The 27,096-nt window shown below is 40.0% G+C and overlaps 1 protein-coding gene across 2 annotated transcripts in view; it reads left to right on the forward strand.

The window, feature by feature from the left end:
* HRH2 (histamine receptor H2) overlaps positions 1–27,096 on the forward strand; it is a 235,458-nt gene that overhangs the window by 194,404 nt on the left and 13,958 nt on the right. The window contains exon 3 of one of the 2 annotated variants that reach the window (XR_012228401.1): positions 23,310–23,470. The exons of the other annotated variant lie outside the window; for it this stretch is intronic. The gene's annotated coding sequence lies outside the window, so the exon portion shown is untranslated. The remainder of the gene's footprint in view (positions 1–23,309; positions 23,471–27,096) is intronic. 2 annotated transcript variants of the gene reach the window in all.

The raw sequence follows: 27,096 nt of genomic DNA on the forward strand, positions 1-27,096 counted from the left end.
GTAATTTGTAGTCAATTCTCAATCTGGATCAAATTCACAGTTTTCTTGTCCTATCACTAGGTAATGATTTACTATTCTATAAACATGTTCTAAGAGCTAGGAATTTTGCTTAGCCCAACAATACCCTAGCCCATGCACTCCTGGGTCCCAATGCAAAATTTGCAACATGGCCTACCATTACTTTGACACAGTTATAAAAAGGTGGTCTGAGAAATGTAGAATGCAGCATTCAGGCAAAAGTAGGGTTAAACTGAGAAATAATACTAAGTCCATTTTCGGTGCCGTGTACGTACTCTTTCGGCTGGTATACTGTGAACATTTGTTGCAGATGCAATAGCCTGTATACACCCAGTGATATCTGACTGACCTTAGCTGTATATACCATATTTTTCGCTTTATAAGATGCTCCGGATTATAAGACGCACCACAAATTTTGAGGAGAAAAATAGGAAAAAAATATTTTTTAATAAAATGGTGGTGCCTCTTATAATCCTTGCATCTTATTGCTTACCCGGGTTGGTGGCTGCGGTGTAGCAGAGTCCCAGGGTCGCTGTAGTTAACTTTCCATTTTACGCAATTTTTTATAAATTTGATTTTATCAAAAGATTGGCCAAAAGTTATATTTGACATGTGTGCACTAGAGTTGAGCGATACCGTCCGATACTTCAAAGTATCGTATCGGATGGTATCGGCCGATCTTTAAAAAAAGTATCGGTATCGCCGATTCCGATACCGGAAGTCCCATTCAAGTCTATGGGACTTCCGGTATCGGAATAAGAAAAACCCTTTCCTGCCCTTGTACAGCCTCTCTGGGGTCTGTACGGGCCTTTCGGGGGGCTGTGCCGGCCTGCCAGGGGGTCTGTGCAGGCTCCGGTGGTCTGTGCCGGCCTGCCGGTGGTCTGTGCAGGCTCCGGGGGGCTGTGCCGGCCTGCCGGGGGGCTGTGCCGGCCTGCCGGGGGGCTGTGCAGGCTCCGGGGGGCTGTGCCGGCCTGCCGGGGGGCTGTGCCGGCCTGCCGGGGGGCTGTGCAGGCTCCGGGGGTCTGTGCAGGCATCGTCCGATGGGACTACAAGTCCCATCGGGCGATGCCTGCTACCATGACAGTGATTGACACATTAGCCAATGATGGGACAGTAGTAGTCCCATCATCCGGCTAATGTGTTAAATGTAAAAAAAAAAAAAAAAAAAAAATTACATGCTACATACATACAACATGCATACTACATACATGCTACATTCATACTACATACTACATACATGCTACATTCATACTACATAAATACTACATGCAACATACATACTACATATATACTACATGCATGCTACATACATACTGCATGCTACATACATACCACATATATACTACATACATACTACATGCATGCTACATGCATGCTACATACCACATATATACTACATACATACTGCATGCATGCTACATGCATGCTACATGCTACATACATAACACATATATACTACATGCATGCTACATACATACTACATGCTACATACTACATATATACTACATGCATGCTACATACTACATGCTACATACATACTACATATATACTACATGCATGCTACATACATACTGCATGCTACATGCATACTACATACATACTACATACATGCTACATACATACTACATATATACTACATACATACTACATGCATGCTACATGCATGCTACATACCACATATATACTACATGCATGCTACATACATACTACATGCTACATACATACTACATATATACTACATGCATGCTACATACATACTACATGCTACATACATACTACATATATACTACATGCATGCTACATACTACATGCTACATACATACTACATATATACTACATGCATGCTACATACATACTACATGCATGCTACATACATACTACATGCTACATACATACCACATATATACTACATACATACAATACATTCATACAATACATACATAGACATACAGTACATATAACATAGAGTAACATACTTACCAATACTTGTCACATTGTTCCCCGAAGCCATTGTCTTTTCCGGGATAAATATTAACATAACAAACCACAAAAATACTCACCCACGATCCGAAGCAGTCCACGAGTGTGTCCCACGACGATCTTGGGTAGAGAACTGCAGCATCAGATGATGCTGCCGTTCTCTACGGGCTGCAGGAATCCAATGACGGAAGGTAGGTATCCTTCCGCACTGTATTCCTCCGCCACTTAAAAAAAAAAAGTCCCTAGTCTCACTTTATGCCATTGCTGTGTGGGAAATTCCCACACAGCAATGGCATAAAGTGAGACTAGGGACTTTTTTTTTTTAAGTGGCGGAGGAATACAGTGCGGAAGGATACCTACCTTCCGTCATTGGATTCCTGCAGCCCGTAGAGAACGGCAGCATCATCTGATGCTGCAGTTCTCTACCCAAGATCGTCGTGGGACACACTCGTGGACTGCTTCGGATCGTGGGTGAGTATTTTTGTGGTTTGTTATGTTAATATTTATCCCGGAAAAGACAATGGCTTCGGGGAACAATGTGACAAGTATTGGTAAGTATGTTACTCTATGTTATATGTACTGTATGTCTATGTATGTATTGTATGAATGTATTGTATGTATGTAGTATATATGTGGTATGTATGTAGCATGTAGTATGTATGTAGCATGCAGTATGTATGTAGCATGCATGTAGTATATATGTAGTATGTATGTAGCATGCAGTATGTATGTAGCATGTATGTAGTATGTATGTAGTATATATGTAGTATGTATGTAGCATGCATGTAGTATGTATGTAGTATGTATGTAGCATGCAGTATGTATGTAGCATGTATGTAGTATGTATGTAGTATATATGTAGTATGTATGTAGCATGCATGTAGTATGTATGTAGTATGTATGTAGCATGCAGTATGTATGTAGCATGTATGTAGTATGTATGTAGTATATATGTAGTATGTATGTAGCATGCATGTAGTATGTATGTAGCATGCATGTAGTATGTATGTAGTATTTTTTTTTTTTTTTAACATTTAACACATTAGCCGGATGATGGGACTACTACTGTCCCATCATTGGCTAATGTGTCAATCACTGTCATGGTAGCAGGCATCGCCCGATGGGACTTGTAGTCCCATCGGACGATGCTTGCACAGACCCCCGGACATCAGCACAGCCCCCCGGCAGGCCGGCACAGCCCCCCGGCAGGCCGGTACAGACCCCCACAGGGTGCACAGACCACCGGCAGGCCGGCACAGCCCCCCGGCAGGCCGGTACAGACCCCAGGCAGTCCACACAGCCCCCCGGCAGGCCGGCACAGCCCCCCGGCAGGCCGGCAGAGACCCCCGGAAGGCCCGAAATGACGGCGCATCATGATGCGCACACACCGCGCATCATGATGACGTCAGGCCTTCAATCAACTGAACTTCCGATTCCGATGCCGAATTCCGATATTGAAAAAATATCGGAAGTCGGTATCGGAATTCCGATACAGCAAGTATCGGCCGATACCCGATACTTGCGGTATCGGAATGCTCAACACTAGTGTGCACCCTCTGGAAGCTAAGGCATAATATGGCAACAATTGGTTTTCGCGGAACGTGATCAATGCACATTTAGAAATTGTAGGAGAAATTCTGGCTGAAGGCCCCTAGACACGTTAGACTAAAGATGGTCGAACATGCTAATATCAGCAATTATTAGTTAATATTCATGGGGGCCTCCTGACTCCTCAACATCTTCTGTTGTTGGATTTTCAATAGTATGGTAAATAGACTGTCGAACAATCGTTGGTCTGACAGCTATCTAACATGTATGACGTCTGTTTGTACGTACAAACAGTAGGTGTATATGTCTTTAGTGAATGCTCCACAAGTGATAGAGCAGTTATAAAATTGATAAACCAGTTCACTTTTTAGATTCGTCATCTCGGTGTCGGAATGTAAAAAGTGACAGATGGGAAACTTTATGCTTTTACTGAAATAACAATTAATCTTACTGATGCTTCTTTCAGTAACTCATGAACAACATATGTTACTCAGATAGATGGTGGTGGATGATACTATAATTTCTAAAGACTCCCAAGCTAATATTCTTAGTACGGTATATTAATGCTTCAAAGGTCCTGCATGTTTCTTATGCATTATGATATTTTGCTCAACTGACAAACATATTTCTGTTGCATTAGTATACCAACATTAGTTTTTAAGAAATTACATTTTTTTTTCCTTATTTTATTTATATACCTATAGTGTAACTTCTAAGCAACTCCTTATTATGGGGGATGTCTATCTATATTGGGGTGTTTGTGCAGAAATTCCTTTAAATTTCAAAACTTTTTATTGCGGAAATTATTATATGTATTTTTGCACTGTTTATGAGGTATTAAAAGGGTGTCAACACTCAGATAAATACTTTAAGATAAATTCATCAATTTTAATTAAAAAACTACATGTCCCAGCAGAACCAATCTATGTATGGCCCCTTCACACATCTGTATAAAGCCGGTACCAGAAAAAAACAGTACTGGTGTCATCAGTGTTTTACATCAGTGTATCATCAGTGTTTTTCCGGTATGGCTAAAGAAAAAAAAATTGCAAAGTTTCTGTATTTTGCAATGTTAAACACGTATGGTACATGAATGGCACACAGATGTTTTACACTGACCCATGACATGTATTGGTCCTTGTCATCCGTGCTGCCTAAAAAAACGGGCCTGTCTCCATGTAGTTTACAAAAACACATAGCCCGGGAAAAACACAGACATGTGAGCAGACTCATACGTTATAAGGGGTACAGGTAGCTTCCATGAAAAAAATGGATGCACACGTTCCGGAAGGGGGTCTAAGAAATTTATATTCAAAGCAAAAGAATACTAAAGTGGTTTTCTGGGACTTTGATACTGTTGGCTATAGTTAGGGTCTCTGAGCAAGGGCTGTGTGCTATACAGAGCTGCAGTACCAGACAAAGTTGCTATAAAATGCTCAAAGCTGTGCCTTGCAAAGAATTAAATAATTTTATAGGCTTAGCGGTTACATTTTGAACAAAAAGAGGTGCACTAGATTTCAACTTGCAGTCTTTTCTATTCATATTTAACCTACTAATTTAAAATTTTTCATATGTATGTGTTTGTTCCTCCCATACATACTTTCTGGATGTCTACTCTATGTGTCCGGGATGCTGCTGTTCACAATAGGTATCATGGATCAGCACAGCTTTATCCTTGTACTGTTTTCCTGTAGTACAGTTCATCCTATGAAGGATATCTCTATATGATGGTAATAGGGTGAAACTGCCCATCTCACAATTCTGGCAGATTCCAGATAGACGGATATCAGCAGTGGGCCACATTGGCCACATCGTTTTTAACAGCCTTCAAGTCTTTAAGAAACTAATACTGATAAAATCTGTTGCAGAGCAAGAGCCATCAGATTTCTGCTGTGGCACTCAATTTTGTAAGTCACAAGCTGTTTAAGCATCTGAGTGATTATCTACTACCCTTTGTAGTCTGCCCTGTGTGTTCTCTCCCCCTACTTACACTCTAAGGGTACTGTCACACTTATTGTATGAATGTATGAATGTATTGTATGTAGTATGTATGTAGTATGTATGTAGCATGTTGTATGTATGCTGTATGTATGTAGTAAATATGTAGCACGTAGTATGTATGTATGTTGTATGAATGTAGTATATATGTAGTATGTATGTAGTATGTATGTATGTTGTATGAATGTAGTATGTATGTAGTATGTATGTAGTATGTATGTTGTATGAATGTAGTATATATGTAGTATGTATGTAGTATGTAGTATCTATGTATGTATGTATGTTGTATGAATGTAGTATATATGTAGTATGTATGTAGTATGCAGTATGTATGTATGCTGTATGAATGTAGTTTATATGTAGTATGTATGTAATGTAGTATGTATGTAGTATGAATGTAGTATATATGAAGTAAGTATGAGGTATGTATGTATGTTGTATGAATGTTGTATATATGTAGTATGTATGTAATATGTATGCAGTATGTATGTTTTTTTTTTACATTCAACACATTAGCCGGATGATGGGACTACTACTGTCCCATCATTGGCTAATGTGTCAATCACTGTCATTGTAGCAGGCATAGTCCGATGGGACTTGTAGTCCCATCGGACGATGCCTGCACACACACACAACCCCCGGCAGGCCCGCACAGACCCCCGGCAGCCTGCACAGACCCCCGGCAGGCCCGCACCGACCCCCGGCAGCCCGTACAGACCCCCGGCAGGCCCGTACAGACCCCTGGCAGTCCACACAGACCCCCGGCAGGCCCACGCAGACCCCCGGCAGGCCCGCACAGACCCCGGCAGCCCACACAGACCCCCGGCAGGCCCATACAGACCCTCGGCAGCCCACACAGACCCCTGGCAGCCCGCACAGACCCCCAGCATGCCCGTACAGACCCCTGGCAGGCCCTCACAGACCCCCGGCAGGCCCGCACAGACCGCGCATCATGATGACATCATTTCAGCAACCAATCACACCCATGCCATTAGTTAACATGGCTAACACAACTGGCTCATTGCATTATGGGAACTTCCGATTCCGGTATTCGATATTGTAAAAATATCGGAACTTGGTATCGGAACTTCGATACAGCGAATATCGGCCGATACCCGATATTTGCAGTATCGGAATGCTCAACACTAATTGTGAGATATTTCTGAAAAAAATAGTCAAAAAGCTGCTTTTGGATTCTTGTGTTAGAGGAATATGTGTCTAAGTCTATTGAATTAAAGGACTGTGAGACATTCCCAGGTGGAATGATTGGACTTGAAAAGACTTCCAAGTTAGAATTATGATATTAGAGAGCATGCTAATGATGAAAAGGTTATCAGGACAGCTTAGTTCCTACTTCTTCTCAACATCCCTGTGCAGTAACCTGTCCACGTATCATAAATGATGTCCACAAGCGGTTGTTTTTTCTAATTTTTCTTCTACCAATCAGTAAATTATGTAATTTTGACTTGATCAATAAGAAAGAAGAAGACGAAAAATGTTAATGTTTTTAAAACACGTAGGTCCATCTACAGGGTGGGCTATTTATATGGATACACCTAAATAAAATGGGAATGGTTGGTGATATCAACTTCCTGTTTGTGGCGCATTAGTACATGGGAGGGGGGAAACTTTTCAAGATGGGTGGTGACCATTTTGAAGTTGGCCATCAGTGTGTCAAGAGTGGGAGAAGAGGGTTGCAATGACAATCCAACACAATGGGCAGCACTTTGAACACATTATATAAGTGGTCATAAACTTGTAAATAACTTGTGAAAGAATAAAGTTATGTTAAAACCAAGCACACCACTGTTTTTCTTGTGAAATTCTCAATAAGTTTAATTTGTCACATGACCCTCTTCCCATTGGAAAAAATAAAGTTGGATCCAAAATGTCTGCCATGGTCACCACCCATCTTGGAAAGTTTCCCTCTCCCATATACTAATGTGCCGCAAACAGGAAGTTGATATAACCAACCAATCCCATTTTATTTTGGTGTATCCATATAAATGGCCCACCCTGTAGTTTGACCTATTTACCAATCGTGTTAATGAATGGAAAAGCAAACACCCCTGTAAGGCTCATGTCAATTGCCAGGAAACAAAGTCCAAACTCCAGAATCTAGTACCTATGATTTTACTGTTAATCTTTCAAGGAAGGCAACCAAGCACCTTATGAACTTGTTCTATTAATTAATCACAAAAATTGTGTCGAAAAGAGTTACAGAAGAGATACAGTAGCAATTACAGATGATATTGTAAATATAATGTAAAATGATGCTGTATAAAACTGTATACAAACTGTGAAACATTGCTTCTGACTTGTATATATAAAGTAAAGCAGTGCTGGATAACACTTTGTATATAATGTACAGAAGTGCCCCTAAAATTTTAATAATGGAAGAATATAATAACCAGTAGTGGTTGTACAATCCCGGTTTACCTTGGTCACCCTCCAATTCTCCAATTCTAGTTTAATCCACTTACTGTAGTTCATCTTATTCGGTGATGCTAATAATTGTACTCAGTGTTCTACGTATGGTCTGACTAGTGATTTGTCAAACCTATGTTCTTGGCTTGCATATTTATGCCAATTTTAAGGCATCCTATTACTTTATGTACCTTGGCAGCCACTGCCTGGCACTGGTTGCTAAAAAGAAGTTTAGCGTCCCCTTATACCCTTAAGTCATTTACAGAATTCCATTAATAACCACCATCTGTTTTCTATCACTGAGCCAGCTGCTAACCCATTGGCACATATTTTCTCCCATTCTAAGCATTCATATTTTAACTAGCTTTTATATAGCATCAAATCAAATGCCACCTAAAAGGTCTAGATTAAAAATATTTACGGCCTTACCTTAGTCCAGTCTAGAATTCACCACCTCATAGAACCTGATCAAATAGTTTGACAAGATGCATCCCTCATAAATCCATGCAGATGCTGAATTTTGAAGATTATTTCAAAATATTCCAAGACCACATTTCTTAGGAAACCTTTAAAGGCAATCTGTTACTTTGGAAAATGATGTTTATCTGCATAGGGTTAATCTGCAGATGAATAGTGTTTCAATTCGGCCAAGCCACTTTACTGAAAGTGCAGCTACCTGGAGAAAATACATTTATTCCCTCAGGAAGCTATTGGCTTTCAGTCATGTCGGCATCTTTCCAGCAAATCCCTGCCAAGTGAGCTGTCAAAGTGCCGGGTCATGCTTACAGCTGCTATTCGCAGCATAATGAGCGGTAACTATAGCTGTTCCGTGCACCGCCATGACTGAACACCAGCATCTCCCAGTATAAGGATTCCGCACTTTCCTTTGTGCCTGTTTGCCCTGATCCAAGATGGGGTCTCGTATCTCGCCCTGTCATGGAACTTCCTGTCTGTTCTGATTATTTAAGTCCAGGTCGTGTGCTCCTCTGTGCCTGAGTATTTTGTTGCTGTTGGCTCCTGAGCTCCCGCCTGACTACTGGTGGACTCCCTGCTGCTGCTTGTTACTCGGTGCTCTGCCTTTCCACGTTCTGCCATCTACAGTCCTCTGTGCATCTCCCTGATGCTGTCTGTGCTTAACTACTGTCTGGACTTCTAGTGTGTAGCTATTCGCCCTTGGAACTGCTGTGGCTAGTAAGGAATCCTCTAGGTCTGTGTTTGTTGGGCTGCATTGCCGGACTTGAGATGGACTTTCAGCCCTAAAGGTACATATAGTGACCTTCTCCAGTTTATGCTCCTGTATAAAGCTGGACTACTACGTTTAAGTGCCGTGTACATTTCCACCCTTATGATTGCTGGACTTCTACACTTTAGTGCTGTGTGCATGCTCATTCATAACATCGTCGGACTGCCTCATTAAAGGGAATCTGTCACCCTTTTTTCGGCTTGCAGCCTCCGGCATAGACATCGGGGGCTTATCTACAGCATTCTGTAATGCAGTAGATAAGCCTTCGATGTACCTGATAGATAAGAAAAACATGTTATATTATACTCACCGAGGTGGGCGGTCTGATCCGGTGGGCGTTGTGGTCCGGTCCGACGCCTCCCTTCTTTATGCAATGACGTCCTCTTCTCCCATCCTGTAATGGCTGCAGCGCAAGTGCACTACTGTGCCCTGTTGAGGGCAGACCAGAGTCCTGCAGGCGTCTGGAGAGGCCCGGCGCCTGCGCACTGCATAATTTAATGAAAAATGATCTTGATCCCAAACTGTCATCTGTCAATGAATTTTCCTTTGTAAATACAGTATGGGCATTTCTTATTAGTTACGTATTAGCTATTTATTGCTAATTTCTTTGGCCGAAATTCTCTATGCTTCAAAATTTGCAGTTTTCATTTCTTTTCTTTCTTACAATTCATTTCATTATAATTGTTGAAGTGACCCTGTTATACAGGCTCCTTTATTACATAAATCTCTATTTTACTCTGAAATGCTACCTGGCAATGGGAAGAAGAGATCACTGAGCTGCTTCCTCTGGATGATCCCCATGCATCTTGGTGTGATTTACAGACAAGATAGGTGGGGAGAAAAAAGAGGAAACCACTCTCTATATCTTTCCCATTCATCGACTTCTCTCCTAGTAACTGGCTTTTTTTTAAAGCTATGTCTTCTCTAAAATGATGCAGCATTGCAAAGTAAAACATTGCTCTTTGTAGTACTTTCTATGTAAATGCTTTTATGTAAAAAAGAGACAAAAGAAATCTAAGAGTGTTACCTTTATTCGTGAACCAGAAAAATAATTTTTGCAGCTTTCAGAGCTCAGTAAACCTGCCTTATGAAAGAGCCTCTGTGCTGTGAAAGCTTGCAAATATCTTTTTTTTTTTGGTTGTCAATAAAGGTATAACTCCGAGAATTCTTTTGTCTTTTTATGGACATAAAAGTATTTACATCAAATTTCCTGGTTAACACAGTACAACAGTATATTTTTTTATTGTACATCATAGTACTTTCTATATTTCATGCTGACAGACAGGTTTTCCTGAAGGTTTTATGAAAATTCTTACTTTCATAGTTTAAATGCTTTTTTTTAACTTTAGTTGTGTCTTAAAGTTTTATTCACATTGAATTTCTCATCTCTCTTACTTATTCAGATCAAGTATATATCTTTCAAATGACTTATTTAACCCCTTTCTGACATCGAGTGTAATAGTACACCGATGGCAGACACCCTCCCTTTGATGTGGGCTCTGACGGTGAACCCACATCTTTCCTGGCACATATCGTCTGTTTTGAACAGCTGACATGTGCCTGTAACATCCGTGGGTGGAATCGCGATCCACCTGCGGCTATTAACCCGTTAAAAGCATCTGTCAAATGCTGAAATCCACCCATTGGTGACCCCCGTCACGTGACCTCGGGTCACAAATGGGTTGGCATGACAACCAAAGGTCTATTGGAGACCTCTATGTTTGTTACTGCTGGCTTGCTATGAGCGCGGCCTGGTGGTCAGCTCTCTTAGCAAATGAGGTATTCTACTACATACAGGGGATCTGATCATCTCCTGTATGTAGCAGAGCCGATCGAATTATGGCAGCTTCTAGTCTCCATTGGAGACTATTGAAGGATGCCAAAAGTAAAAAAAGTTTTTAAAAATATGAAAAAAATTAAAAATAGAAACGTGCAGATTTTTCCCCATTCAAAATAAAACAAGAAAAAAAAATCAACCATACACATATTTGGTATCAACGCGTTCAGAATCACCCGATCTATCAACAAAAAATGATTAACCTGATCACTAAATGGCATAGCGAGAAAAAAGTTAAAATGCCCGAATTATGTTTTTTTTGGTCGTCATGACATTGCATTAAAATGCAATAACAGACCATCAAAAGATCATATTTGCACCAAAATGGTATCATTAAAAACATCAGCTCGGCATGCAAAAAATAACCCATCCTGAGATCACTGAAAATGGAGACACTACGAGTATCAGAAAATGGCGCAATTTTTTTTAACAAAGGTTGGATTTTTTTTTACCACTTAGATAAAAAAGAACCTAGACATGTTTGGTGTCTATGAACTGGTACTATATAGACTAACTTGGCACACACACGTGGATAATGCAGGTAAAAATTAGTGTTTTAATAGGATACAGTACATACAGTAAACGTTTCGGTCACAGCGACCTTCGTCAACGTACTATATAGTGTACTGAATGCACTTGTTAGTAGGGCAACCTATCCATTAAGAACTATATTGGAACATAACTGGCCGTCTGTCAGTAATAGAAGCGTGAGGTGAGTGGTAGCGTGGAAGCGGATTCCACCGCTTGTCTCTATGAACTGGTAATGACCTGGAGAATCATAATGGCAGGTAAGTTTTAGTATTCAGTAAACATAGCAATAAAGCAAAGCAAAAAAAACAACTGTGGGATTGCACTTTTTTTTTTTTTGCAATTTCACCGCATTTTGAATTCTTTCTGGTATTCCAGTATACGATATGTTAAAACAAATAGTGTCGTTCAAAAGTATAACTCGTCCAGCAAAAAGCAAGCCCTCACAAGGCCATTTTGACTAGAAATGGGTGAACCTACCTGAACAGTAAAGTTTGGTGTCTGTACTGAACACCTACTGATCGGGCACAAGCACAGAACACGGACTTCACCTGGAAATCTGTGTTACTGTTCGGGTGTTTGTCGCGCTGTCATGTGCATGGCAGCGCTGCAAACACCGCTTCTCATTGGCGGTAAAATCATCCCTGTTGGTCAGAGAGCTGCGGTTCCAACGCTTTCAAAAGACACCGTGAGCGCTCAGCTGTGATCAGAGGTATAAAGTTTACCTCTGATCACTGGTGTCAGCTGATGGGATTACTGCTCCCATCATCCGACACCTGCAGCCGCTAATAACAATGAGAGCAAGAGTGGTGGACAATGAGAGCAGGAGTGGTGGATGTGAGTATTCATCAGCCGCTACTGTGCTGTAAATAAATTATTTAAAAAACCTTGGGTTTGGGTACCAGTACATGGACCAGAACTCAGACCACATTCACTTGAATGGTGCATCCAAACATCCAGTGTTTGGCATGCTGTCATGTCTATGATAGTGCATCAAACTACTTCTTATGATTGGTGGTAAAATCATTACCCCTGGTCAGACAGTCGCAGTTTCCACCCTGTCAAATGAGAGCATGAGCCTGCGGTTGAGATCTGTGGTAAAAAGTTTACCTTCGAGCACTGTTGTCAGCTGATGAGACTACTGCTCTCATCAGCCTAAGCCTGCTGCCGCATGCATCTGTAAATAAATTAATTTAAAAAAATGTTGTGGGTTCCCCTGTATTTTTGCTAACTAGCCAGGTAAAGCTTACAGCTGGGGGTTGCAACCCTCAGCTGTCAGATTCAGTAAAGGTACTGTCACACTTAGCGATGTACCAGCGATCCCGACCAGCGATATGACGCAGTCAGGATCGCTGGTACATCGCTAAGTGGTCGCTAGTGAGCTACCACAAAGGCAGATCTCACCAGCGACATCGCTGGGGATGGGGATCGCTACTTACCTGTCACACCAGGCGATCCTGCGTCCTCCCGCCCGGCTCCATGCGTCGCTCGCCATCACAGCAGGAAGCGCTGCAGGAAGCTGACGACGAGAAACAGTCCTGAACGTTCTCGCGCGATCAGCGATAACCAGCGGGGGAGCGGGTCGTAGGTAAGTATCAGACATAGCGATATCGCTAGCAATATCGCTATAACGTCACTAGTTATAGCGACATTGCTAGCGATATCTCTTAGTGTGACAGGCCCTTAAGGCTAGTTATCAAGAATAGAGAGGTCCCCATGCTGGTTTTTTTAATTATTTAAATAAATAATTAAAAAAACAGCGTGGATTCCCCCCATTTTTGACAACCAGCCTTTCTAAAGCCGACAGCTGGGGGCTAGTATTCTCAGGCTTGTAAGGGGCCATGGATATTGGCCCCCCCAGCCTAAAAATAGCAGCCCGCAGCTGTCCAGAAAAGGCACCTCTATTAGATGCGCCAATTCTGATGCTTTGCCCGGCTCTTCCCACTTGCCCTGTAGCGGTGGCAGGTGGGGTGATAGTTGGGGAGTTGATGTCACCTTTTTATTTCACAAACCAGAGTAAATAAACTCTAGATAGAAGAGTTCCATTAAAATTAAGTTTATTTCAATATTTAAAAAAAAAAAGACATACCAATTAAAATAAAAACAAGATGTCTCCAAAAAGAGAGACGTCACCGAAAATCAGTTAACCACAATATGTGCAATTTATGGCAAAACAGACGTTCACAAGAAAAAACTTGTCTCTCTCTCTCTCTATATATATATATACATACAAAACAAATGTGGCTATAAAGGGTCAGTCATATGCCCGATTATGATACAAACTGTACTTATATACAGCCATCAACTAGAGGTATATAATATGTTATAATGCCAAACCAATATAGTGGGCTGATAAAAGTTTTTAAAAGGCGCCAGGTAATGGGAGTAATATATAATTTATAATTAGGAGCCCACTTAGTGATAACCCCGCAGTCACATATATGTTCTCAATGAAATAAATAACGCATATCAAGTGATATAAAGTGCACATTAGATGCTTCCTATAAAGGATAAATATATACCTGGCAGCATGTGATGGCGGCGTCTCCCTACCCCGATGCGCGTTTTGCGGTCTGCTTCTTCTGGGGGTGTGGTTTAGTGAGGGGAGGAGAGGTATTTAAATGCCACGGTGTCCAATAGCAGTGTCGGATCGTTAAATATATGCCGACAGCATGATGACGCATGTACGCTAATGCCGCGCCCCATGGTAATCATCGATTTCCTGGAGACCGCTCAGTGAACCATGACTGTCAATTAGAAGCGGTCACATAATGAGCGCCTCCATGAATCAGCCTGGGTTTGGGTAATCAGCGCATGCGTACTGCCGCTCAGCATATTGTAGTTGAAAAAAGGGGAATCGCCCGCAGTGCGGTTAAAAGCGGACTATTTGTATTAAGTCCAAACTCAGCATGTTGAGGTTTAGAAAAGAATAGTAAAGATAAACCGCAATGTGATTTGTGAGGAGACCATTTATATTAGGTCAAGTGCAAGAAATTAAAATTAGTAAGGTGCAAAGAGACTGATTAATATAGATATAGATACATATCTTTTATATTTATAAAAGGATTTTTTATCTTATAAAATGAGTACAATAAGTGGCAAGGTGAATACACAGATAATAATACAAAAGGAAAAATCCATAAATATGTACATATATATATATAAACGTACATATAGACAGTAAAAATACAAAAATTAATATATAATGTACAATACAAATATTCTTCTCATAAATATAATAATCTTCAACTTCTGAAATAAAAAAATCCCTAATTATAAAAAGTGGAATAATAAAAAGTGCAAGATTGCAAATATAAATCCACAAATATCATAGTGACGAAAATTAATACATTTACACAAATAAATGTAAAACTTAATAAATAAATACATATGATATATAATCAAAAAAGTGCAAATATTACAATGTAAAACCCCACTTATCATGTTTACAGAAAAATTCATAAATATGCATATATAAATATATAAAAAAAATTATAATTAAATAATATAAAGTCCCAAAGAAAAATAAAAATAAATATTCCTATTAGGGAAATATGAATTCAACTTCCATGTAAACGATGATAAATTGTCCAACACGACGAAATGTGGTATAACCATATGAAGGGGGGACATTCATAAGCATCTAAGGATATAAACAAAAAAAACATAAATATAAAATAATACATAAAACATATATTACATGCATTGAAAAATAATAACCCAACCCCTAAAAAATGAAGTATAGGCCAAAGTAACTAAAATTAACTACAATGCGGCAAAACCAAAATTTTTGTTATGACCATGAGGACTGAGGGTACCAAATCTAAATATCCGCTTACTTTCCATCTGTGCCAAGATTTTTGCAATATATCCACCATGAATTCCTAAGTCCACCTGGTCAATACCTCGGATTTGTAAACCACTAGGGTTGCAACCATGAAAAGCCTTAAAATGGCACGGTAAAGTTTTTAATTGGGAATTATCAGTTGTTGTACTAGCTTTTTCAATATCACGTACATGTTCTCTCACTCTCAGCTTAAACCTTATCGCATGGGCCTGTAGTGTGGTAAACCACAGCTTTAGATGAACAAGTAAGGTGCTTTCTAATCTGATAGATTCTAGATCCATCATGGTTTTTAAAAGATTTACTTTTTACAAGGTTAGAACAGGCCTTACACATTCCACGACGTCTCTATTTTTGGAGACATCTTGTTTTTATTTTAATTTGTATGTCTTTTTAAAAAATTTTGAAATAAACTTAATTTTAATGGAACTCTTCTATCTGGAGTTTATTTACTCTGCTTTGTGATATATATTTTGTTTGAAGTGCTATTGGTAATCCCCCCTTTTTTGGACAAGTTGGATTAAGTCACCTTGTTATTGTCAGGTGACATCAAGCCCCAAGGTCAGTAATGGAGAGGCGTCAATAGGAAACCTCCATTACTAACCCCATAGTCATATTGTAAGAAAACACAGACACTCTGAAAAAAGTCCTTTAGTTGAAAGAATTACACAGACTCCTTTAATAATCTTAATTAAACTATACTTACAATCTTGTCTAATTCCACCGAAGCCCTTGATTTCCTGCATTAAAACTAAAATAAAAACACAACAATATACCTTACCTGCTGGTCGCTCTGTCGCATGCCATAATCCATGTCTGTGGATAAACAGTTTTCAACCAGGATTGTGTCAAGATGCGACAATCCAGGCTGAAAACCACTGGTGACTGAGTGGCCTCAGTGACCGATGGTGACGTCATCAAGGTTTCATTCGGTCACTGAGGCTCCATTCTAAACTATTTCTCCCCCAGATATGAATTACAGCATGCGACAGAACGATGGACAGGTATGGTATATTGTTGTTTTATTATTTTAGTTTTATCACAGGAGATCAAGGTCTTTAGTGGAATTAGGCGAGTGGATGTGGTGGGCACCTGGATATCTGCACTGTGGTAAATATGCATGGATTTACTTTATTTACATTCTTTCAATAATCTTGGTTGATCGTGTGTAGCATGGTTAGGGTTTGTATTGCATAACATTGACCTATGACTTATTATCCAGTTTTATGGGTTATTATATGTGGATATGTCCTTTATCTTCTCATTGATGATTTACCTTGTCCATTAGCATTTGCACTTTATCTAATCTATGTACAGTATATATGTGTGTATATATATATATGTATATATATATATACATATATATACTGTATATATATATATATATATACACTTTTATAATGTTTATCCATGGCTAATTATACCCACCTTTGTCTTGCTCCTGTACTTGCTTTTCCTGCTATTTATTATTGATTATGAATTCTTTTAAATTGTTTCAATAAATGATATATTTTTCAGCCTATACTTTGAAAAATGTTTTCATTTTGGCGCTTATTTATTTAAATAATTAAAAAAAACAACTTGGGAACCCCTCTATTCTTGATAACTAGCCTTGCTGAAGCTGACAGCTGAAGGTTGCAGCCCCCAGTTGTGAATTTTGCCTGGCAGGTAATCAAAAATAGAGGGGAGCCCAAAACGTTTTTTTTTATTATTTACACACGTGGTCAAAATTGTTGGTACCCCTCGATTAATGATAGAAAAATCCACAATGGTGACAGAAATAACTTGAATCTGACAAAAGTAATAATAAATCAAATATCTATGAAAATGAACAAATGGAAGTCAGACATAGCTTTTCAACCATGCTTCCATAGATTTTTTTTTTAAATAAAACTCATGAAATGGGCCTGGACAGAAATGATGGTACTCATAACTTAATATTTTGTTGCACAACCTTTTGAGGTAATCACTACAATCAAACAATTCCTGTAACTGTCAATGAGACTTCTGCACCTCTCGACAGGTATTTTGGCCCACTTCTCAAGAGCAAACTGCTCCAGTTGTCTCGTGTTTGAAGGTTGCCTTTTCCAGACAGCATGCTTCAGCTGTTTCCAAAGATGCTCAATAGGATTTAGGTCAGGGCTCTGTGATGCAGTGACCCCTGCTACAGCTAGGGGGAGCTGTATGTGCTCCTCAGGATATGCATGTGGGCGTTTCCTTGATTGTGATGGTGAAACAGTGACCGGCATGAATGTAAATGGCAGGTATGTGTCGCAGAGCTCCTCTGCGCTGTAAGCCCAAAATAATGATGTTGTGGTGCTGAGATTTATAGTTCCACAAGTGTGTATTTACCTATAAAGGGGTCTTATAGGACTAGTCGGAGAGCTGGGCAGGATCGACTAGCCACACATACACCGCTCACATATGGGGGGGTTTGGGATATATAATGTGACTGAGGTCTGGTCACATGGGCGTGTGTTTTGAACCTGAGTGGTCAGAGTGCAAGGTCCTGGAAGGCCTGTGTGTTGGGAGCTTCTAACTTCCTGAAGAGCACACGATGAGGTCTTGGACCTGGAGGGCGATGTGTTGGGAGGTCCTGGCCGTAGGATCGGATCCCTGAAAAGCACCCGGTGAGGCATGTGTGTTGGACGGTCCCAAGAGGGACGGACGTCCTGTATAGCAGCCGCTGAGGCCATGTGTTACGGCCCTGCGCTGTGGAGAGAGAACTGACAAGGAGTCGGCGTCTGAAGCAGGAGCTCCTGTAAGGTGCCTCCACAGACTGTTGGTGCTTGTGATGTTCTATGAAAGTTAAGGAACTGTTTGGCGTGCAGTCGCCCAAGGTCACTGGACAGAGATCCAGCGTGTCAAGGGACTGCAAGTCAAAGTCATATGTTGAAATATTATGGACGGTGGTAGGCCTGTGACGTGCAACAGAGCCTACCATGTGATTTATGCTGAGTAAAATAAACCTATATAAACTGTTTTATGTGCAAACTGTGCCTGTCTACGTTAATGCCGTGCCAAGCGAGTGTCCCCCAACTCACTCAATAGGCTCAGCGCTACATCTCATAGAAGGCCACTTCAGAATAGTCGAATGTATTCCTCTTAGCCATTCTTGGATGTTTTTAACTGTGTGTTTTGGGTCATTATCCTGTTGCAAGACCCATGACCTGCGACTGAGACCAAGCTTTCTGACACTGGGCAGCACATTTCTCTCTAGAATCCCTTGATAGTCTTGAGATTTCATTGTACCCTGCACAGATTCAAGTCACCTTGTGCCAGATGAAGCAAAGCAGCCCCAGAACATAACAGAGCCTCCTCCTTGTTTCACAGTAGGAATCGTGCTCTTTTCTTGATATGCTTCCTTTTTCTGTCTGTGAACATAGCAGCTGATGTGCCTACCCAAAAAGTTCCATTTTTGTCTCATCATAGGACATTCTTCCAGAAGCTTTGTGGCTTGTCAATATGTAGTTTGTCAAATTCCAGTCCACTTTGGCTCATACAACGACGGATGGTGCGATCTGACACTGATTTTTCTTGAGCTTAAAGTTCACCTTTAATCTGTTTAGAATTTTTTTCTGGGCTCTTTTGTTACCATTCGTATTATCCATCTCTTTGATTTGTCATCAATTTTCCTCCTGCGGCCACGTCCAGGGAGGTTGGCTACAGTCTCATGGAGCTTAAATTTCTGAATAGTATGGGCAACTGTAGTCACAGGAACATCAAGCTGCTTGGAAATGGTCTTATAACTTTTACCTTTAACATATTTTTTATAATTTTCTTTCTGATTTCCTGAGACAACTCTTTCCTTCGCTTCCTCTGGTCCATGTTGAGTGCGATACACACCATGTCACCAAACAGCACAGTGAGTGTCTGTAGCCTTCTATACAGGCCCACTCACTGATTCCAAGATTGTAGACACCTGTGGTGTTATTTAGTGCACACACCTTGATTTACCATGTCCCTTTTGTCAAATTATTTTCAGGGATACCATCATTTCTGTCCTTGCCTATATCATGAGTTTTATTTTTTTAAAATTCTGTGGAAGCATGGTTGAAAAGCAATGTCTGACTTTCATTTGTTCATTTTCATAAATTTTTGATTTAGTATTACTTTTGTCATATTCAAGTTATTTCTGTGACCATTGTGGAGTTTTCTGTTATTAAACGTGGGGTACCAACAATTTTGACCACATGTGTATCAATAACCAGCAAAGGCTAGGTAGACAGTTATGGACTAATATTAATAGCCTAGAAAGGAGCCATGGATATTGGCCCCCTCGCAACGAAGAACATTGGCCCTCAGCCACCCCAGAAATGGCGCATCCATTAGATGCACCAACGATGGCGCTTAGCCTCGTCTCTTCCTACTTGCCCTGGTGCTGTGGCAAGTGGGGTAATACTAGTGGAGTGAATGTTAACTTTGTAATGTCAGCTGACATCAAGCCAAGGGGTAAGTATTGGAGAGATGTCTATAAGAAACCCCCCATTACTAACCCCATAGTCAAATATAATAAAGACAAACAGAATAAAATTGTTTATTTCAAATAAAAGCTCCTTGACCCTCTTTTACCCATTTATTAAAACCAAAATAGAAACAAAGTAATTTTTTGTCGATTTTTATGCTTCTTTTATTGAATACCTATAAAAAAAACTGTTGTTATTTCCACTTCTACTTATTAATTTCATACATATCATTGCAATGAATGAATGTTAAATCTAAGACCAAAGCACCTTTCTCTTCTCACACTTGTCATTACTTCAGAACAGATTGTAACCCTGCAATTTAACTGCCCAATCACTGTTCAGCTGTTTCTCAATTTATCCCCTTGACATCATATTTCTCTTGCAATATTATCATTTCTACTTCCTTACTTGTTAGTCAGTCTAGCAGCATTAGCATTCGTGCACGTCATGGGTTTTTCTATATCGCCTTTCCTCATCTCCCTATCAATGGTAGTAACCCCTATGATTCACTTGTCAGCTGTGCTGTTTTCGTCTGTATCGGTCGAGTGGATGGTACTGTCTTATCTTTTTATTCTTACCGAGATAAGTGACATCAAAAATTTTGTACTGCTCCTTATTTCCATGTTCTCTATAGTATAATAATACAGATTTGGCCAAGTTAATCAACATGCGTGTGAATTATCTATTTCATTTTTTGTTGAAGTTTATTTTTAGTAACAATTAATTTTGCATATTTTGACCAACAGTTCATTTTGTATAATTTGACCAACAATTACACATATTATTTGACCTGTCAGCCAAAATATCTGAAATATACTCATATCTTATATAACTCTATATGACATCTACTCACTTCTACGCATACCATTTTAGTTGGATATGATCTCATTTACACTATTAAGAGTTAACGCTAGGAATGGAATTGCAAGGACAAACATTTAGAAGTGATATCTGCTGCACGAAAGGTTTATTACCTTTATGAGTAATTATTTGTGCACTTCCATACTTACATGTGTAAGCAAGCAATAGCCTGATCTTTCCTAAGCTTTATCAGTGTTAGTATAATGATTTGATTTTGGGGAAGTACTGGCTCTCAATAAGGAGAACTGCATATTCTATATTGGCAATGCTACATGGAAAAAAAAATCCATAAAACTAGTTCTCTAGTTCTCCATTTGAGAGAGGAAAAGTAGCTTATGTCTGCCACTTGGTAGAGTCAATATAAGTCAATGTCCGACCCATAACAAGCCTTGAAACCATGACCATGTATAGTAGACAAGACATTCATCCATCCGCTGATGACTGAGAGTGCTTGCCCCTTATCAGTATACAGCTAGGATTGCCTAACTAAGTCCAGGGTCACACTTGCGAGTATGATGTGAGAAACTTGCGCAAGTCTCTCGCAACAATACCGGGCGCTGCGGCCTGCACTCGGACCGGAGATGCGGCTGCATAGAAATACATGCATCTGCACACTCCGGTCCCGAGTGCCGGTGGCAGCGTCGGGTATTGATGCTAGTTTCTCGCATCACACTCGCAAGTGTGACCCCGGCCTAAATCATAGTAATGGTTCTCTTTCGGAAGACTAGTTGCATATAGGGTCTTCCTGTCTATGCTTTATGCCCCAAAAACATGCAAAATTAGCTGTCACCCAGAAGCAACATCAAATCAGTAACACATTTTGTTTCTGCTGTGATACAAAACAACCAATCCTAATATATGTAAATACTAATTATACGGTATTTCTATTTTAATACTATTTTGTCTTAGTGTTGCTAAAAGGACATATATTTAGGAAAATATTTGAAAAATGGATCTTTCACCAGAAATTATGCTGAAATACTTACTTTGAATTTCTATGTCAGAATGTCTGTATAAGAAAAAAATCCCAATGAAGAGGGCACCACGTGTATATTTATGAAGTACTAGCCAAAATACATGGAAAACATGCATTATTAAAAAAAAGGATTAATGATGACGCGTTAGGTAGCTACCTCCTGTGGAAATACACATGGGGTCTACAATCTCATGGGGTAATAAAAATAAACTAGGCACTCAACTTAAACATGAATTTTTTGACTTTTTAACATAGTCAAGGCAAAACGTTTCGGCCACATTGGCCTTTATCAATTACAAACTATACAGGCGTGTCAGGGATTCGTGGGAATCCTGTGGATATTTAGTGAGGCACGTCTCGGTATGGTCACTTTCACAAGAGTATGGGGCGTTAAAGTGGAAAAACCCCAATGGTAAACAAGTCAGGGGACCTGAATGTGTGCACGTGCCTGGAGGAAGACGCATGGTCCGCCGCTTGTCAGTTCTATGGTTTTTCCTCTTTAACGTCCCATACCCTTGTGAAAGTGACCACACCAAGACATGCCTCACTAAATATCCACAGGATTTCCACGAATCCCTGACACTCCTGTATAGTTTGTAATTGATAAAGGCCAATGTGGCTGAAACGTTGTGCCTTGACTACATTAAAAAGTCAAAAAATTCATCTTTAAGTTGAGTGCCTAGTTTATTTTTTATTACTTCATGGTGTGGGATCCTACTATGGCACCTTCCTTAGTATCCTTAGTGATGCGCACGGTTCTCTACTAGTCCAATCTCATGGGGTCCTCATTCCATATAAGCCCCCACTTACCTGGGTGACAAGGCACTTTATTGCATAGAAGGAAAGTTCTGCTCCAGCTGCTATTAAAATCTTCTTTAATGAAAAACCATTAAAACTTACAATGGTGAAGACTCTCCATATAACCTCACCACAACAGAGATGACAGGCTACGCGTTTCGACCAGACGGTCTTTGTCAAAGCCCGTCTTTGTCAAAGCCTGTGAAAGATTTCGGCTAAGAAACACGGTTCTGGTGGAATGTGCATGTGCACATTTTAAATGTTTTTATTTGTCTTGTCTAGGTTTAGTATTTGCTATATAATATAGATTTATATTGTTGAAACTTAGCAAGTGCAACCAATCTTTTGTACGAGTCATTCCTCCCTTTTTTTAAATTGGAACAGCTGTATAATCCTCTCACTAAAGTGAGCATTTTATGATTTTAGCTATAGAGTGAGTTCAAGTGTACATACCCAGCCTGGTTGATGGCAGCTTATACTAAGCAGTGTGAGATCTCAGGAGCGACACTTAGGAGCTGTCAACCAGGCTAGGTGGGCACGGATTACACCGCCATCTAACATGGATTTTCAAGGTACACCATCCACACAAGGTCTAATGCCAGCCGTACACATTTGAAAAGAGCATGATCGCCCATATTGTTTTACACCAGTGCTGCTTTAATTATTTTTGTGCATGTTTTATAAGACACAATTTAATAATGGCAAATACTGTTTGTGAGTTATATTTAAACCTTTTCAGTGTTCTTCTCCACTGATGCATTTTTTTATGATTTAACCCTTTCCAGCTCAGGACCATAGGTTACATATCATTCTGGATTTGTAGCCCTGTACAAGGCCCGCCTCCATGACCTTAAACTTCAGAGGGCTTTATGCAGCATCCAGCTGGATCAGTGGACTAGGTTGGATATTCCAGGAGATAACTAAAATATGGTCAAGAGCGCATTGGGTGAGTGTGGATTTTTGTTCAATTGTCATTGAGCCTGGAAAGGGTTAAAGGTTAAAGTTGCATGTTTGTATGACCATAATTTATGATTATAATTATTATCATCCATCAGTTTTACATTGCATTATGCTGTTTCTTTGACATGTCCTTATCTAAAGTAAAACAAAAATTCTTAAAAATCCTGAACTCAGTGGCTACTGAGATGACACTTCTCATTGATGTCATTATCAGCACAGGTAAGAATACATGTAATGTAAAGGGGCATTAACAAAATAATTGGGAAGGATTGCTGTTAAAATTAATCTGTCACCACATTTGACCTACCTAAACTATTAATAAAGGCATACAGGTTACAGAATGCTGAAAACAGCCCTACCTGTGTGTCTCATATCAGATGTCTTGCTGCAGATAAATCATCTTTCATCACTTCATGTTAATGACCACTTCCAGGCTATGGGGAGGATGCCTGGAAGATAACTCTGCCTCCTGACTTTACATGAACCAGCCAAGGTAAATTAGACAGCTGCAGCCTTTTATTTTCAGGCTGATAAGGTCCCTAGTTTTCTGGCTATTCCCAGCCTAAAAAAAACAGCTCACAGCCACCCTAAAATTGGAGCATACGTTAGATGCGCCAATTCTGGTGCTTTGCCTGGCTCTTCTCGATTGCCCTGGTGTAATGGGAATCAGTATAATATTTTTGTGGGTTGATGTCAGCAGTGCAATGTCAGCTATCATCAACCATTGGGAATGGTAATGGAGAGGTGTCCAAATAAGAGGGACCTCGTGTTGTTTTTTAAATTTATTTTTTTTATAAGGTTAAATATAAGCTCTCCCTCCTATAACAACTCTCCTTGAACTGCTTCCAGAGAACATTGCATCCATATATTCCATAAAAACTTTTACAGCTCAAAGGTCACACTCCGTAACTTGACATGCAAAACAAAACCAATATTACGAAAATCCGGAATAAAAGGAGAGTGTTTAAATCCAAAATAGAATAGACAATATTTGATTAGTAAATCATAGCAAAACAATTAATTAGCAAAAAATTAAAAATAGATGCCACGTGGCAAAAAATAGATGCAGCTGAAAAAATATGATTCAGAGATAAGGTTATTTCTTTTAACAGTATAATCATGGTAATCATGTACATAGAAGCTAAATTGGTCATGTGGAGGCAGTCCTCCGTAATTGCAGGGAAAAGAATTACTTTAATCAGGGATTTTGAAACATATAACATTCTAAGATTCAGAATAACATTACAATAAAGTGCCTCAGTGCATATGTTTTGAAATGTTAATACAATCATGGAATAGTACAATTATATGGAAAAGTATGGATTAATTATTAGTGCATATGTTTTACCTGATACAAAAGTCAAGTGCTGAGTGACCACTGCATCACCCACCCCAATGTCAGTTTCACCTATTTTTCAACTATTCTCCTTCTCGGGGCCCCGGAAGAAAAATAGGCAAAACGCGCGTTGGGGTGGGAGACACAGTGGTCACTCAGCACTTGACCTTTGTATCAGGTAAGACATATGCATGAATACTTTATCCACTATCATTGCAACCCTTTGCATGCCATTTACATGGCCTGGGTCTGATTGTTTAATTTTTGCCTCAACCAGCCTTATAAATGTACTATTCAATGATGAGGCACTTAGCCAAACAGGTTTGTATGTTTCAAAATCCCTGATTAAAGTACGGTAATTCTTTTCCCTGCAATTACGGAGGACTGTCTCCACAGGACCAATTTATCTTCTATGTATATGATTATACTGTTATAAGAAATAACCTTATTTCTGATTTATATTTTTTCAGCTGCATCACTTTTTTGACACAAGCATCTATGTTAATTTTTTTACTGATTAATTGTTTTGTTATGATTTACTAATAAAATATTGGCTATTCTATTCTGGATACATAAACTCCCCTTTTTTCCCGAATTTTAATTATCTGGGTTTTGTTTTGCAATCCAGAGAATAGTGTGTGTGTGTGATGGGCAATCCCAACATGTTTTTGGCTGTCTAACAACCGTAAAACATGCAGGTCCGGGATTTGAGTATGCCGCTCGAGCATGAGCGATACATGATCGAGTAACGAGCGTACATAAATTAATACTTCTATGCTCGACTGAGTGTCGAGCAGTGCTGAGCATGCTTGCTCATCACTAATTGTTACAATTCAGCCGAGCTTAAGAGCTGCAAAAAATTTAATTTCTCTAGTGTATTAGTTGCTGTCTCACACTAGAAATGCCTCCACCATGTAAAATAAGCTCTGGAGGCAGAGTTATCTTCTGGACAGTACCCTCCCAATTGCCTGAAAGTGGTAACTTATATAAAGCGATAAAAGATGATTTTTCAACAACAATGCATCTGAAATGAGGCATACAGGTCAGACTTTTTTCAGCAGTCTATAACTACACTCACTGGCCACTTTATTAGGTACACCATGCTAGTAACGGGTTGGACCCCCTTTTGCCTTCAGAACTGCCTCAATTCTTCGTGGCAGAGATTCAACAAGGTGCTGGAAGCATTCCTCAGAGATTTTGGACCATATTGACATGATGGCATCACACAGTTGGCGCAGATTTGTCGGCTGCACCTCCCTGATGCGAATCTCCCGTTCCACCACATCCCAAAGATGCTCTATTGGATTGAGATCTGGTGACTGAGGAGGCCATTTGAGTACAGTGAACTCATTGTCATGTTCAAGAAACCAATCTGAGATGATTCGAGCTTTATGACATGGCGCATTATCCTGCTGAAAGTAGCCATCAGATGCCTGTTCTTAGCTGAGAGGAGTGGTACCCAGTGTGGTCTTCTGCTGCTGTAGCCCATCTGCCTCAAAGTTCGACGCACTGTGCGTTCAGAGATGCTCTTCTGCCTACCTTGGTTGTAACGGGTGGCAATTTGAGTCACTGTTGCCTTTCTATCAGCTCGAACCAGTATGCCCATTCTCCTCTGACCTCTGGCATCAACAAGGCATTTCCGGCCACAGAACTGCCGCTCACTGGATTTTTTTTCTTTTTCGGACCATTCTCTGTAAACCCTAGAGATGGTTGTGCGTGAAAATCCCAGTAGATCAGCAGTTTCTGAAATACTCAGACCAGCCCTTCTGGCACCAACAATCTTGCCACGTTCAAAGGCACTCAAATCACCTTTCTTCCCCATACTGATGCTCGGTTTGAACTGCAGGAGATTGTCTTGACCATGTCTACATGCCTAAATGCACTGAGTTGCCGCCATGTGATTGGCTGATTAGAAATTAAGTCTTAACACACAGTTGGACAGGTGTACCTAATAAAGTGGCCAGTGAGTGTATGTGCTCATATTATTAGTTCAGATAGGTCAAGTGCGGTGACAGATTCCCTTTAAAATGCTCATTTAATGATTACCCAATGAACGAGCAAAATGCTTGTTCATTAAGTGATATAGTCTTTTATACAGAATGCAATGCAAGAAACTAGTGAGTAACTGCATCTGTGCCCCCTGTGATGTCCTATTTGAGGAAGAGCGATGGACTTCACATGGAGTGAGTGCAGCCCCAGCCTCCTGTTACGTTATCTTTGAGATTCCTCTCACAGGATGTAGAGGAAAAAAGCACATTTATAGATTAGCTGGATAA

The sequence above is a fragment of the Dendrobates tinctorius genome, unplaced genomic scaffold (genome assembly GCF_039654945.1).
Source record: "Dendrobates tinctorius isolate UK_male_01 unplaced genomic scaffold, ASM3965494v1 ptg000001l, whole genome shotgun sequence".
NCBI classification, from domain to species: Eukaryota; Metazoa; Chordata; class Amphibia; order Anura; family Dendrobatidae; genus Dendrobates; species Dendrobates tinctorius.